The sequence below is a fragment of the Vicugna pacos genome, chromosome 15 (genome assembly GCF_048564905.1).
Source record: "Vicugna pacos chromosome 15, VicPac4, whole genome shotgun sequence".
NCBI lineage: Eukaryota > Metazoa > Chordata > Mammalia > Artiodactyla > Camelidae > Vicugna > Vicugna pacos.
Window position 1 is genome coordinate 7,726,175 of NC_133001.1, and position 13,493 is coordinate 7,739,667.

Sequence of the window (13,493 nt, forward strand, 5' to 3'; positions counted from 1 at the left end):
GCCCGGGCTGCAGCCCCACGGACCCCGAATGGGCCTCGGCCAGCTCTCAGCCTTCTCCCTGGGCCAGGGCTCCCATTCCTCCTCCCCCTCAGTGTCCTGCCTCCTCCACCCTCTGCAACGCAGGCTTCCTGCCCCACCTTCCCTCGCAGTCCAGCGCTTACCCTGTTCTTTCAGACCCACCGTGGTGCCTGGCCTCGCCCAGACACATCTCATATCTCCAAGCAGGTTTCTACTTTCTTGAAGGAAGCCCTGGAGTCATAGGATGAGGTCAAAAAGATCTAGGACTCATTCAGGTCAAATCCTCTGAGGTAAAGGCTGAGAACAGGCTGTCAAGGGTGAAAGGGCAGGTTCAAGGCCATCCGGATAGTCAGCTGCCAAGGTTGGAAGGAACAGCTATCGGTCCCTCGTCCTAAGCCCTTTCTAGAAGACCCAGTGCGGTGCAGACACGTGGGTGGTGGAGGAGGTGTGTGCGGGTGAGTGAGAATCTGACCCCTCGGCCTCACCAAGGGGTGGATGTGCACAATTCTCTTTTTTTCCATTTTTTTAATTGAAGTATAGTCAGGGTACGATGTTGTGTCAATTTCTGGTGTACAGCACAATGTCTCAGCCAGACATATACATACATATATTCCTCTTCATCCCGCCCAGTTCTGCCTGAGTCCTGCGGTGTCCCGGGCTCCGTCCCTGGTGTAGGCACTCTCATTTCCCCTCCCTCTCTCTGAGCCTCAGTTTCCCCATCTGTCAAATGAAGGGTTACGATCGGAAGACTGTTGCACTGCCTCCGGCTGGGTCATTCCCTGGCACCAGGAAGAGAAACAGGTGATGCGGAAGCCCCGCCCCTTGCCTGGTGTCTCCTTCTCACACACCTGCCCACTCTGTGTCCAGCTGTCCTTCGGAGAGGCTAACCTGTCCCGAGAGGTGGCTGGCTTTGGAGGCGGGGCGGGCGTGGTGAGTCACCGACTGGGAGCCTGGGATTTTGAGCTCTGTTCCCCACCTGGACGCCCACTTGTAGCACAGCTGTGAGAACACCCTGGAGTGGTTTCTGAGCCTGCTTCTTCGCAAACTTGAGACAACAGTTAGCCTCCAGCCACCCACCTCCTCCTGCTCGTGGTCAGGGTGCAGATCTAAGGAGATCTCCTGCCCTGTCAGTGAGGGGTTATTATGACTAACCCCAAAGAGCCAGCGAGGGGGTGAGAAGGTGGAGAGAGTGCAGTCAGGCCAGAGCCCAGAGGACAGAGGAGGCTGGACGGTGCAGCTGAGAGGGGGCGGCTGAGCCTCCACGGGCCACTCTGCCCAAGGGGCTGGCGGTCGAGAAGAGCTCCATCAGAGCCAGGAAGCAGAAAGGCGGCCTTGGGAGCACCTGGGGACTTCTTAGGGGTCTAGATACACCACTCTTTGGCCACTGAATATGCTCAATATTTGTGAATTTGATAGGATGTTTTAATCCGTGTCGAGAAAAATTTCCTGAAGGTCTCAGAAGGACCACCAACCTATTTCTCTGACCTGGCCACAGAGCAGAGGACTTGGTTTTGGGGAGCTGAGGTCCTGAGGGGTGTGGGGTGGGGCTGGTGGGCCGGGAGCCCGCCCTGCAATTCAGGTCCTCCGAGTGCTCTTCACCCAGGGCGTGTGTTCTATTTGCCCGGTGCCTTCCTTCCCAGGAACTCAGAGGAGGGGCAGTTTGTTATTTGGGGAACTTTCAACATGCAGGGGAGGCACTGGGATCCTTATCAGGGGTGGGGCACAAGCCTGGGGAGGGGCCACCCTGTCTCCGCTCCACCTCCCCGCAACCCGCAGTCTAGATTTTCTGGGACAGCTGGATTTCAGCATTTGGGCCCAGGAGACAGCCGGCCCTGCTACCTAATCATTGCCGGAAAGAAAGCCCTCAGATCAAATACCTTATCAGCAAAGTCATTATTTTGAGTGCCTTCCCTCGGCTCTTAACGCCAGTGAATCATCCCACACAGGTCTCCTCGAAGCTACCCCGGGTTGCACTTCACGAATGGTTTATCTTGGAAGGTTTAGCAGGAAGGAGGCTGCTCTAAGCTGGGCAACCGGGAGACTTCACTAACACTTAAAACAAAGCGGGTTGACGTTTGGCCGGCTCTGCTTTCGCGTATTCCCAGGCTCAAGTCCCTTGCAACATATTTCACTGGGTCCATCGTTCTGTTCCGGGAAGAACCTTGGGGCTAGTTAGGCCGCTCTGATTTTCACAAAAGGACGTCCAACTTTCCCCCGGTTTGACATCTGGTGGGTCACTGGGTGTCATGCAAAACCTTATCACCTGGAAGAGCTTCAGTTGAAGGCTCCAGGCCCGAGAACTTACAGTTCCCTGTTGTCTGTCTGCCTGAACCGGGCCCGGAGACACGCTCCTTCGAAAGCATTACTTTAGGGATCTGCAGACAACATCTTCCGTCATTTGCTCTGACTTCCACCCCTGGACAAAGTCAGATCATCAGCACTCATGTAACTGGCTGAGCCTTACATCCTTAGCCCCTCAACCAGCCGCGTTTCCCGTTAGGTAGACTCCCCTATGCCCGCTGTACAAACGTAGGAGACAGCTCGCTGCTGCGTCTGCTGCAAAGTCTCCTCTGGGCGCTTCGCCCATTGTCTTGTCCATTGTCCTCTTTGTGTCTGTGGTTTTTTTGGGGGGGGTGGAGGGGCGGTGAAGGAGACATTTCTGTCTGTTCTCTGGGACATCAGGAATGCTGCTCTTCCTCCTAGGCAAGCAGTTTGCTTTCATCTTGCGGATCCTGGGAATTGCACAGCTGATCATGTTTCATCTTGGCACTGGCTGTTAGAAGTTTTAGAGCCAAATTTGTGGCCCACCCCTAGCAAATGGATCAAAGTTTATGGTATGTTTATTTTGTATTAGTCCCATCCTTGGCTCCGTTTTATGGCTTTACCCTGGGTTTTTCATTTTGTTCTTTCTCACCTGCTTCTAATTTATGTCATCTTGCTGAATTTTATGCATCTTTGTAAGCTTCCTTAAGTCCTTTTGTGAAACAAAGAGGTGTATACACAAACAGACGAACAAGTGAGTATTCCCCATCACTAGACAACATATCAGAATTTTTGATTTGGGAAATCAGGCCCATAAAGCTCCCGCTGTCCCCAGGGCCACCATTCTCCTACAAGGCCAGCCCAACAGATCGGCTGAACAGAGCTCAGAATCTACTCTCCAAAGGGTGGGGAGACAAGAGTGAAAAAGAAAAAAACAACGACACAGACACCAAGTCAGGTGATGCTAAGGGCTGTGATGCAAATGAAGCAGGGTAGGGGGACTGGGGCACAGACAGCCCGGCCAGGGGCAATCTCGCTGAGAGGGGATATTTGAGCCGAGCCCAAGGAGCAGAGGGAGGTAATCACAGTGTCCACGGTGGAAGAGCATTCCAGGCCGAGGCACTGGCTAGCGCAGAGCTTGGTGGCCAGCTGAGAAGTCAGAGGGACGCAAGAAGGTTGGCGTGCTTGGAGCTGACCAATGAGGAGGACAGTGACAGGAGACGGGGAGCAGGGCCTTGATCCTAGTGGTCCTCCTAGGCCACAGTAGAGATTCAAGGTTCTTCTGAGAGGAGAAGCCTTCAATGGGTCTGGGCAGCAGTGTGACATGATCTGACTTAAGTTTCAGCATAATCACCGTGCCAGTCAGGGCAGGGATGAAGAGGGGAAGAGTTAGGAGGATACTGTGGTCCAGACAAGCACAGATGAGGGTTTGAACTACAGCAGGGATAGAAGAGGGAAAAGATGGTTAATTATGGATCTCTCTCCACACTGCATCACCAAACTAGAAGTCTGCTTTGTGTATTCTTGAGTCTACAGGTCCTCGTCCTTTTCAAACCTCAGGAGTGTGAGCTGGCTGCTGCTCCCAGGCCCTCGAAGGCTGTTAACAACTCCTCTACCTGACGGAGCCCTCCAGGGCCCTTGCTTCTTTCGCTTCCCTGTCCCACCTCTCCTGTGTCTCCTCCCACCTGGCACAGGCTTCTCTTGTACCACCTACCCCTTTCAGTTCAATACTTTAGGACATTTCATCTTTGACCTTCTCACCCTCAAAAGCTGCTACATAATTTGCAGGGCCCCATGCAAAATGAAAAGGTGGGGCGCCTTAGTTTAAAAATTAAGAAATCCAAGATGGCAACAGTAGCGCATTAAATCAAGCATGCGACCCTTCTGGGCACAGGGCCCCGTATGGTCACACTTTGCTCGCTCTCCATGTTCCCAGGACAGGCCCACCCATGCTGTCACTAACTACCACACACTCTATAACTCCCAGACACATCTCCTTTCTTGAGCCCCAGACCCAACTGTTGGCCCAACCTATTGACATCAACACTTTGTCACTTTGCAGGCAACTTAAAAGCAAAAAAGTTCCAGGATGAACTCATTATCTTCCCCTCAAACCTGCTTCTCCTCCTGTATTCTCTATCTTGATGAATAGAAACATAATCCTCTGAGTTGCCCAAACCAGAACTCTCTGAGTCATCCCTGACTCTACCCTCTGCCTTACCCCCCGCATTCAATAGGTTTCCAGGTTCCAGTGATTATAGCTCCCTGTTTATTGTCTCTGGGATCCATCTCGTCCTGTCAGTGTCCAGGGCCACTGCCCTAGATCAGGTGCTCAGCAGCTCCTGCTTCCTCCCGTCTCTTGATTCTTAGCATCCATCTACCCTCCTCCACCCTGACAACACAGTGATGTTTCTAAACACAAAACCCAATTACCTCATCCCATTTCTACAGCTCCCAGAGTCTGCAGAACAAAGTTCAAACTACTTGGCATTGTATGCCAGCCCTTCAGGGTCTGGCTTCTGCCAACCAGCATCTCCCGACTCTGACCCAGGCCACACCCCTCCAACCTGCCAGTGATGCCAATGGCCCATCCATTCCTGTCTCCCTGCTGATGGGCCGTGTACTTTCATACTGCGCACTTTTGCACATCCTAGTCTCCCAGCCAGGTGCCCACCCCCAGCTCCCTCTGACTGCTGTACTTCTTCTGGACTGTCATGATGCAGTTCCAGGATGGCATCTCTAACTTCCCAAGGATGCACTGAAATGACCAATGAGAACAAGAGCTAAAAAAAGGTCCATAGCAGCACTGATAAACAGGGGAGACTGCTATGAAAAGAGAAAGTGTTTGCAGGACTTTCTGGAAGAAAAGAAGCAGATAGAGGAAGGTTGAAGGGACAGCTGATCAGCACGTGGGTGAGCATGCACTACAGGTAAGGAGGATGCCCCTGAAAGTGAGGATTGGGACCTTCCCTGCAAAACTTCAAAGGACCCAATGCTTGCAGCAATAGGGTCAGCTAACAGGGTGAGTGGTGGGACAGTCTCAGTTGGTAAATTGAAAGGACATGACTGGAAACTGACCAATTCCCCATGGGGAGAGCGGTGGGCTCATTTTATGTGTGTCCCTTACCAACTCTCAATGTGGACTGAAGAATGAAGTGCGTATGGCAGGGTTAGGATTAGGGTTAGGGTTAGCTAGAAAGCTAACTCTGAACAGTACCATAAATATGGAGAATTGAAAGGAATCCTGAGGATGGTGGAATCCTCTAAGGCCATCGGCACCCACAGTGGCAACTCCTTTCCTTCTTCCTGTTGACGTCAACGGCTTTGTTAAAGACACGGTGCACTGAAGGTCTCCCAGTAGGAGGCCAGGAAGCAAACTGAGAGTTTTCCGGGGCTAATCAGAGCACTTCACCTTAGCTTTTGGGCAAGACACTCTCGAGCCCCCTGGACTACCACTGGGAACAGGCAACACTTGAGGATGAGAGGCTGGAACCCTTATAGCCATGAGCATTTCACTGAGACCTCTGGCTTGCTGCTCTGTTCTCAGCCCACCCAACTGGAAAGGGAGCCCCAACTAGTGTGGTCCAAGTCAGTCCCCACCCCAGGCTGACTCCACCCCTGTTGCCTGGCAACCATCACTCACCTACCTTCTCTAGGGGAAATGATGGTGACTGGAAAATTTATACCAGCCCAACCGAGGTTCAGAGGTGAGAGACAAAGAAAGGCATTTCTGGAACACAGACGTCAAAACACCTGCATGCCCTTTCTGAAAGGGCTGGGCGGAGCGGTTGAGGAGAAACAAAACCGAAAATGAATCAGAGAAAAATAAATCCAGGTAAAGGGAAGATCCAGGATATGAGAAGCAGTTTAATCCAAATAAACGTGTTAGTAATGGGATTTGGAAATTTAATGCAAGTATAATGAAAGGATTATGCAAAAAAGAAAAATATAAATGTAAAAATCTGGAAAGTAGAGAGATAGGAAAGGCATCAGAAAAGCATATTTAAATTTTCATTTTGCTTTTTGAGATAGTGTGTATTTATTGATGTGAGTATTTTATTCAGATATTTTTGTCAACATTTAGAGATAATGAGTGGTGGGACAGAAATAGGTTGTAGGACTTTGAAACTACTGCAGAATAAAAATAATAAAAAAAAATGTATTACGGAAAATAGGAAATATTAGTAAGTATAAACCAGAAGATAGAATGTCAAGAATGTGATAAACGTAAAAATGACAATAAGTGTAACTAACTTAAAGTCTCTATTTAAAGAAAAAAAATCACAGATTGGCTGTAAAAGCCAAATCCAGTATTTTGCTGTCTATAAGATAAATATGTAAACCAAACTGATACAAGATGTGGAAAATAATGATATAAACAAAGATATATTGGGAAATGCATGTGCACCAGAGAAAGGGAGAGAGAGAGAGAGAGAAAGGGAGATTAGGAAGAGAAATAGAAGCAGGGATGGCAATGTCAGTATCAGAGTAAATAAAATTCAAAGCAAAAAATTAGATTGGAAAAAAATGGAATAATATATATTTAGAAATGAGTAATTTATATTTATAATAAATGAAAATACTCAATATTGATGAAAGTTTACAGATCGAAAGCTAAGTACAGAAAGATATAAAATGCTAGAAATGAAAGAACTTAATGACACCACAACCATAGTGGGAGATCCTAGTACATCTCTGTCAGAATTGGACAGACACTCAAAAGGATTTTGATAACACAATTATTAAATTTGATTTAATGTATGTAATAGAACTTTTACTCAATACACCAAAAAACATCCTTTCAAATACCTGTGAATCATTTACAAAAAATAACCATGTACAAGTCTATTAAAAAATTCTCAATAAATCTCTAAAACTGACCACAGTGCAATAAGGCTAGGAATAATAAACAAAACTAAAAAGTTTTCTAAAAATGGCATCACTTCGAAATAACTTAAAATGTTATTTTCTATCTAAAAATTAATTACAAAGAAATCAATACATCAAAACTTGTGAGGTGAAGCCAAAGCTGCACTCAGAGTAGAATTCATTGTCTTAATTATTTTATTAAAAATAAAAGGGACTGGCTGAGAGTTTTGTTTCAGAAACTAGAAAAGAAACATCAAAAGAATGTAGGAGGAAGAAATCGATGCATTAGAAACAAACAAACAAACAAAAGCAACAAATACAGAAAGCCAAAACAAAGCTCTATTGATTTACCCTGTCAGTAAATACTTATTGTGTGCTGAATTCGTGCCAGGTACTGCACAAAGCCAATGGGGATCCTGAGATGAACACAGCAGATGGGGTCGCTGTTCCTGTAGAGTTTCTTTGAAAGGATTTATAAAGCAGAAAAATCTTTTTCAAGACTGGCAAGAAAAAAGGAAAGAAAAGAGTGAAAAAGAATACAAATACACAACTTGTAAATAAGAAAGTGCATAACATTACATATATGGAGGAAAAGTTTTTAAAAATTAGTGTCATGTGTAGATTTATGTCTATAAAACTGAAATTCTAGGGCACTTTTCATGATAAATATAAATAGCAAAATTGGTTCAAGTGAAGACAGAAGACCTAAAAAGATCAATAAACACAGAACAAAGTGTAAATGTAATAAAATATGTAACCTCAGGCCAGATGGTTTTACAAGTGAGTTCTAACAGATCTCCAATGGGCATATATTTCTCATCTATACTTAGAGCTAAAGCTCTTCCAGAATAATTTTATGAGACTCATTTAAACCTAATATTAAATCTAACAAAAGATAAAATCTAACAGAGATAGCATGAAAATAATGACAAATTTATGGAAATGTAACAATCTTAAATAAATCATAAGAAATTTCTTATGATTTAAGAATCATAACTTTAAGAAAATTAAAATATAACTTTAAAAAAATAAAAATACCAAGCTTAAGCATTCCAGAAATTCAAGGCGATTCAATATTAGACAATTCATTAATTTGTGTTAGTAGAGTAAAGAAAAAATTATGATGATCTCAATGGATGCCAGAATTTAAATTCTGGCCTTGATGAAAACTCCTAGTAAGCCACATGGGCTTCTTAAATACCAAAAATAACCTGTTCGTAAATAAAATGTAAAAAAAAAAGTCATTCAAAGAACATACTTAACTCCAAAATAACTAGTAACAAATTTAACAAGGAATGTATGTGAAAATACATTTCTTGTATTTCTTCGGGTAATTGTAGAGAACTCTCTAGTTCACTTCTAATGTTTTCTTTTTCAGGCTCTACATCTCCAGTTCCTTTCTTTAAAATGTATAATTTAAAAAAAGACATAGAAGAATATTTGAATTAATAAATGGAGAGACATAGTATGTTCACGGATGGGTAGATTTCATTGTGTAAAAATGTCAGTTCTTCCCAAATTGCTCTGTTAATTTAATTTAATTCCAATAAAAAGCCCAATGGATTTAACATTTGAACATGGTAAATCAATTATAATTTTGTAAAAGAAGAATAATAAAAGGGACTTTGTTTTATGAGCTATCAAAATACCATAAAGTACAGTAATGAAAATTGTATGACAGAGATACAGAAAAAGAAAACTTAATTAATAGAAGTGAATAGTGAATGTAAAAATAGATGGATATACATACATATATAACAAGAACTAAGTATGTAAAATGTGCAAAAAGGTTGTAATCATATTAATAGGGAAAGAATTTTTAAATAGAGTCAGAATTTGTAGATATCCATTTGGAAAAAAAATGGTATCTATAGCTACTTGATATCATATACAAAAATTAATTTTATTAAGTAATTAAATGTAAAACATCTTACCACGAAAGTACTGGAAAATACTTGCATAATCTTTCCATATGAAACACCTTTTTAAGCATAACTGAAAACCTAAAAGTTATGAAATAAAACAATGTCAGATTTTATTAAACATTTCTTTCCAGTGAAAGACCTAAATAGAATGTAAAAGAAAAATGCAAAACTGGAAATAATATTTATAACATACATACCAGAAGAAATCATTAATAATCATATTACATAAAGGACTTTTACAAACTATTGGTAACCCATAGAAAAATGGGCAAGGATTATGAAGAGCATTTTATAGAAATCAACACATATGAGAAAACATGCTCAACCTTACTAATAATCAAATAAATTCAAATTAAAATATAAATGTATCAGTTTGATAGAAATGGTTAAGAGTATTAGTGTGAGTGCAAGTGTACATCGATACAAATTGTTAAGGAGAACTGAGTTTGCAATGTCTGTTGTCCCTTTTAGTCAGCAACTCCATTTCTGGAAACTTAACCTATAACAATATTTACAGAAATGCCCACAAGTTATATATAAGGATGTTTATATGTATGGTTTGTAATAAGGAAAAATTGGAAACAACCTGAAGTTTCATCAGTTAGGGACTGATGAAATTAATTCAAGCACTAAATTGTGCAAATGTGTACAAGAAGAGTGAGGAACTGAGAGGAAAAATCTGGCAGCAACATAGTTAGTTCTGTGTTTGAGCGTCACATTCCTGATTCTGTAACCCAAAGGCCATACTGCACTTGAATACTAGGGAAGAACTTGGAGATCTAGCCTTAACTCTTTTGTTTTAAAGAAGAGGAATCTGATCCTGACAAATGTTGTTCATCTTCTGTTTAAAGCCCTTGATTGGAAACCTTGGTAAAACCAGTCTGACTCTCTGAAACCTACTTGTCATCAGAGAGCAGTCATCAAAGGGGACTGGGAATGATGGATGGGTATCAAAGGAGGCAGAGTTTAGTGTAATGAAGAAAACATTTGGGATTGACTGAAGGTGCCCTGGTGGGGTGACTACTGGGGAGCATTGCAGAGTAAATGTAGACGTTATTTGTGGAAGTTGGTTAATTGACCACCAAGGTCACGCCCACCCTTGAGATCTCATGATTCTATGGTTCTATCATTGGACTCATTTTTGTCCTTTGGAGAAATAGAGATTTAGCCTGATCTCTCACCTTAACACCCTTCAGGTAATTGTAGAGAACTCTCCAGTTCACTTCTAATGTTTTCTTCTTCAGGCTCTGCATCTCCAGTTCCTTTCTTTAAAAAAAACCATTTCTCATATATTATGACTTATTGGCTCTTCCTTCTCTTGTCCCACTTCCTTTGGTCAATTTTTTTTTATCTTAAACTATGGAACCTAGAATTTAACCAAGAATTCCTGCTGTGGTCTAATATTTTCCTTCCTTGGGACATACAGTTCCTGATGGTCAAGTCCTAAGCTACTTGTTTGACTGCCATTTTATGTAGCTGGGTCATATTAGACTCACAGAAGGGCTGCGCTAATCTGTTGTGAGTTTATGTACTGCACAACTCTAGGGGGCTCTCTTTACAACAGATTGTAGATTTATATATTTCTTATAATAATTTTCCAGCAGATGGCAGTGAAGTGTCTGAGGAAGGGGGTGCCTTTTCTAATTCATACAGAGACCTTCTGTGGACTAGAAATGACCCTGGATCGTAGTCAATGAACGCAATAGACATATTTAATATGAGTATTCTGTCTTTATGGCAGACCCCCTAATATTCATCTTTTCCAATCTTCTTTCCTAACGAACCTCAGTTTTGTTCACATATCTACCCCTCCTGCATGTGACTCCAGGGAAGGCAATCCCTTAACTCCCCTCAGGGAATTCTTTGTTGTGGAGGGTGTTCTATACTTTGTAGGATGTTTAACAGCATCCTTGGCCTCTCTCTGCCCACTAAATGCCGGTACCACATCCCTTCTCAGTTGTGACAACAAAAAATGTCTCCAGACATTGTCAAATATCTCCAAAAACTAGCTCTCTGCCCCTCCTCACCACGCAATTGCTTGAGAATCACTTTACTCTTGGAGAAGCAACACTTTCACACTACAGCCACTTTTCCTCTGTGTCTTTTGTTATAGGAGATGATAAATTGCCTTATGTATCTTGAATCATGTATTTTTGTTACATGCAGCCCAAAGCATACTCACTTATAAAAGGAATTACTGCTAACCATGTCAAACTCTCCCTGAGCTCATGTTATTGCTTTTATTTTTTTTACATAAATGAAAACTTTTTCACTACCTCCACTCACTTTGTTAGTCATAGCTTTAGCCCAAGTTCCAGTCTATCAAGAGACTGGAATCCCAGTTTTGTCATCTAAATTATTAGTTATCCTTCCCAGTTTGACATTCTTTGGAAATCTGATAAGCATGTCATAAATACTCTTGTCTGAGTTGCTGATGAAAAATATCTTATCGACATCTTTTATGTATAGTTGTTCAGCCAGTTACACATTTACCTAATGTATTGGCAGTCAACTCACATTTCGTTATCTTGCATACTAAGATTTCCAGAGAGGCTTTGTCAAATGGCTCACTAAAGCCAGGAGGAGCCATGGTCATAGTGGTCTCTAACCCATAAATCAAAAAACCAAGTGGAGGGAGACTCGGTTATTTGGTGTGAGCTATTCATTCCTTGAGAACTCATGCTTATTGCAGAGTGATTTAGTGTGCAGAAACTGTCTGTTTTTCAGTCCATTCTGGTGTTCTGCTGGTAAGAAGTGTCACACTCATCAGTCTGCAATTCCCACATGCCGTCTATCTTGCCTACATGAAAAATATGCAACATCTGTCGGTCTCCTGTTTTGCAGCCCATCTCTAGCTTTCTATGAAGTCTCAAATATTATCAACAATGGTTCAGGAATCACGTTTGCAAATGATACTTGATGCTCTGAGACTTAATTCATCTAAGACATGAATGCATTTAAAGTTAACCTCTTGTGCAAAAGAAGTTAAATAAAGGATCCTGTACATTTACTCAACCAATACCACAGATGCAAAAGAGTATCTATTAAAGGCAGTGTTGATGGGCCTGATTAATAAGTACCATAAAGAGTTGTCAGGCTCCACCTCTGCATCCAAAACAGATCGCCAGGATGTTTGGTAAACTAAGAGGGAAACAGAACCCTTGGAGAGCCCCATGGACATGAGAAGGGATTCTGCTGAGAATGGGAAATAGAGAGAAATGAGTCAAGCCAGTTACCTCCAATGGGTTGGGTTGAATCCCTCTCTCCCCTTTCCCTGGATTAATCCCTTACCCCAACTTACTCCTGCAGCCTCCAGAGAGCCCTCGCTGGTAGGAAACTGCAGTAACCGCAGGGACCACTTAGCTGTCAGGAGTGAGCACCTGCAGCAGATGCCAGCCCCGGGGGATGAGCCAGAGCCAGCAGAAACAGCCATGTTGAGAAGTGAACCAAAGGGACCACACTGTGCAGCTCCCCTTGGCAGTGGGGAAATGGAGATCACATCACGGAGCTGTCCGCGTGCACCACGGAGGGACGCTGACTTCTCAGTCTGCACCAGAAGGATGTCATGGGACCCGGTCTGCTGTGGAGGGGGAGCAGATTCGCAGTGACTCTCCTCCCCAGGATGGGCTCTCACTCCCCACCTGGGGGTCACAATTAGGCGGCTAGAACCAGACTGACTGAGTTCAAACACCGGATCCAAATTACTAGCTGTGGGGCCTTGGACAAACCACTTAACTTCCCAAGTTTCACTCTCCTTGCTGGAAAACAAGATAGCACGCTTGGTGTGGTGACTGGCACACAGAATACAGGGACGTTAGCAACTGTCACCCTTAGACCATCTGCTTTGGAAACTTCCTTCTCACAGAAGCTGTTGAGGAAGGAGAAGCCCAAGACATTCCAAGCTTGATTCTCAAACCAAGAGTTGGTCCTGGGGTTCATATAGTCCTGGTAGGCAGGGTTGGAGCTGGAATAGAACAGTGATTTCAAAGATTGAAGGGATTTTCTTTGTTGCTAGAAGTGGATTCTTGGATTCATTATTGGGCAACGGCCCTTCTGATTAAGCAAAGCAAAGGGAATGGATTTCCAAAGAGCTAAGTCTCTGCATAACAATCTTAACAAGTTATCTTGAACGAGAGTGATGGAGGTGGGGAGGGGTGGACAGAGGCACACCTGGGCAGAAACGCTGACTTCCTGTAAAGAAGTTCCTCTTTCACAACTCTGGATTAAGCTGTCTTTCTTGGTATAACATTGCTTGTTCTCAGGAGGCGTTTCTTGGAGGAGACCCTGAAGATGGCAGAAAGCCTGTGCAAGTCTGGTCAACACTATTGCTGGAGAAAAGAGGAAAAGGAGTGATGCTGGCTTTGCCTGGACTACTGAGAGTTCACAGATGTTATTTTTCAAGACTAAATAAGTCGGAGG

General features: G+C 43.4%; 1 long non-coding RNA gene across 1 annotated transcript; it reads left to right on the forward strand.

Moving 5' to 3' along the window:
- Positions 1 to 899: 899 nt before the first annotated feature.
- On the forward strand, positions 900 to 13,025 carry LOC140685850 (uncharacterized). Its single transcript, XR_012059281.1, has 3 exons — positions 900 to 948; positions 2,722 to 2,852; positions 12,384 to 13,025. It is a non-coding gene; the product is annotated as an uncharacterized lncRNA (long non-coding RNA).
- The last annotated feature ends 468 nt before the right edge of the window (positions 13,026 to 13,493 follow it).